We start from the raw sequence: 2992 nt of genomic DNA, 5'->3' as shown, positions 1-2992 counted from the left end.
AAATTTTCTCTCCAATAGGAGAATAGATAGTGAGCTTTCTTCTGTGAAGAAGGTTGTAAACTCATGTTTGAAGTGTTGGACAAATTAAAGGGAATAAGTGAAACAGACTCTGTGTATCTGAGAGAGAAAAAGAGAAAGAGACAAAGACAGAGAGAGAGGAAGAAGAATGTGGCTAATTAATTTGAAGATTGTATCCCAAGGCATTCAAATTTTATTTTTTGATTTTTTTTTCAAGCATAATAATTTGCAACCTTTATTATTCTTCTTTGAAAAATATGTTGTTTCTTATGACACAGTTCACGATTCAGGCTGAAGCCTCGAGACCAGCGCTTGTCTCCAGGGGCTGAGAAGTCTTTCAGTTGTGGGTCTGCTAGTGGCTCCAGAGGCTGCAGGCCGTCTTAAATGTCCTGTGGCAGAGCTTACACGTGAAGCGTCTTTTAAAAGTGATGGCGGAGAGAGGGTGGTGGGTGCGTGGCAGAACAGCGTGTCTGACTCTCAGGGCGCGAACAGCTTGTCGGCGGTGGGAGTGGGGGTTTCAGGCAGGCCTGTGGGGCTGTTGGGCTCCAGGGGCTGGATCTTGGGCAGCGGTGGGGGCAGCGGGGGCTGCGACGGGGAGCCGGCGGGGCCCGGGCCAGCCTCGGGGTCCCGGTGCACACGGTCCTCAGAGGCCTGGGCCATGTGGGGCTGGAAGTGGCTCCAGAGCCGGAAGTTGGTGCGGAAAGCCTTGTTGCAGACGTGGCAGGTGAAGGGCTTCACGGAGCACAGCAGCTCCTGGTGCCGCTCCAGCTGCTTAGGTGCCGGGAAGGTCTTGCCGCACTTCTGCTCCTCGGCCTCCTCCGCTGGCTCCTCTTTGACCTGGATCTTCAGCGGCTTGGAGAGGCTGAGGTCCTCGGGGAGGCAGGTGGAGTCTTCGGAGTCAAAGTTCACAGGCTCAGGGCCGCGGCCGCCCCCCGCGGGGTCGTCTCTGGCCAGGCTCGGGCGGGACAGGGGGCCGGGCAGGGCCGGTGGCCTCGCCGGTGAGGTCAGGCCGGGGTGGCCACGCGCTCCCTGGGCCGCGCGGCCCGGGCAGCCCCACGGGCCTTCTCCCCGGGGGCATCTTCACGCGCTGCTTGAGCTGGGAGAGGAAGCGGTAGGCCTTCCGGCAGGCCGTGCACACATACGCCCTTGGCCCGGGAGCGCAGGCCCCGCTTGAGGACCTGCGCTGGGGGGCCGCCAGGGCCGTGGAAGCCCGGCCGGCCGCGCCGCAGCTTCAGGATCAGCGCCTGCTTGATCTCCCGCTCTCGCACAGTATCAAGGAGCTTCCTCTGGAACTTCTCGTCCAGGACAGCGTGGGAGCTGGCGGCCGGAGCCGGATTTTTCGCCACACCGTGCTGCGTCCGGCAGTGCGTCCACACTTTGAAGATGGTGTGAAAGCGCTTGTGGCAGATGTCGCAGGCGAACGGCTTCTCGGGGTTGTGGTACATGAGCACGTGCCGGTGCAGGCCCGCCTTGGATCTAAAGATTCTAAGGCAATGTTTGCATTTAAACTTTTTGTTTGGTCTCACGCCCTCCAACTCACCAAATTCATCTTTGCTCAAGTCAGAGCCTGGGAAGTCGGCCTGGAGAGGAGCAGATGGGCTGGAGCCCTCCTCGCGGGGGTCTCCCGAGCCCGGGGAGCCTGGGCTCTCAGCTTTGGGCTGCTTGGCCGGCAGCCTCCTGTCGGTCTAGAACCGCCTCTTGGCCGGGAGTCTGCTGGGATCTTTCCGGTCGTCTTCTGTCCGTAGGACCAGGTCTCTCTCGTGGCGGCCGCGGCATCCCCCACGGGGACGCGAATGATGTCACATGGCTCCGGGGGGCTGCGCGGCTCGGCCTTGACCCACACCTCCGGCCCCGGGGGCGCCCCCGGCCGCTCAGCCGGCTGAGAGGCGCTGAAGGACCTGAGGCGGTGAGGCTGCAGGGCAGGGGCCCGGGGGTCGGTGGCCGCCGTCTCGCCCCGGTCCTTGGACGGCGGCCTCTGAGAAGAGAAGGCGCGGAGCACGCTGCCCGCCACATCGCAAGAGCCCGCGCCTGGGGGAGGCTGCAGCTCGGCCGTGGGCGTGTACACGGGGACTTGGCTGTCCATGGACAGCGACCGGCGCAGGAGGTTCTTGACAAGCGGGCCGCTGCGGTCCACACCCTGGGCCCCGTGTGCCAGCGCCCCGGCTGGGATGACCAGCCCCAGCCTAGAGTAACACAGCAGGTTCCGGTCCTCGCCGGCCCGCTGCCCCAGCCCGCCTCCTTCAGAGGGAAGGGCGTCTCGGGCGAGCCCCGCAGGGACAGGACGGGCGGCCCCGGACTCCGCAGCGCCAGCTCCACGGCCACGCCTTTGGAAAGCCGGGCGCTGGCGACTGATATATTCCAAACCATGGGTCTCAGTTTGAGACCTGATGTATCTGTAGAAGCCTTTGACTCCTGCTTCTAGAATCCATGTCAGCTCAAATGGAGAGAAACACAATCAACTTAACTTGTTTTCCACTAGATTGGCTTATTTGTATCTGATTTTTATTTTTAGTGTTTCTCTTTTGTCTATAATGAATATAAGATAATTGCAAATAATCTAAACAGAATAGAAAAGCATATGGCATAAAGCAAAGTGCCATCAGGGTCTCCCACTCAAAAGACGACATCTGAACAGTCTGCTGAATGACCTTCTGTGTCAGTGCACACACGTGCACACACGTGTTACATGCACATGTGCACACACAAGGCTCTGTGTGGCCTTGCAAACTGAGCTCATGCGATACATGCTCCTATTTAATGGAAAACATACAGAGAATGTTCAGTTGCTTTTGCCTTAGAATCGTGCTTCTACAATTTAGCAAATTTTGGCTCAAAGCATGGCATAAAGTAATTGTAGTCCAGGTATCAAGGTCTCACATCTAGTCAGTTTCTACCTTGAAATAAAGTGTTTCTTCTTTAGCCTCATTTCTAACAGTTAGGGGAGAAAGGGGCAAGCCTGTTTTAGAAATCAGGC

The 2992-nt window shown here is 58.4% G+C and overlaps 1 pseudogene; it reads right to left on the bottom strand.

Annotated features, from left to right (window-relative positions):
- Positions 1–355: 355 nt before the first annotated feature.
- Positions 356–2385, bottom strand: LOC101117056 (zinc finger and BTB domain-containing protein 21-like; annotated as a pseudogene).
- Positions 2386–2992: the final 607 nt, after the last annotated feature.

Source organism: Ovis aries, chromosome 2 (genome assembly GCF_016772045.2).
Source record: "Ovis aries strain OAR_USU_Benz2616 breed Rambouillet chromosome 2, ARS-UI_Ramb_v3.0, whole genome shotgun sequence".
Classification (NCBI taxonomy): Eukaryota; Metazoa; Chordata; class Mammalia; order Artiodactyla; family Bovidae; genus Ovis; species Ovis aries.
The sequence above is the reverse complement of the archived record's forward strand: the minus strand, read 5'-3'. Positions and strand labels throughout refer to the sequence as shown.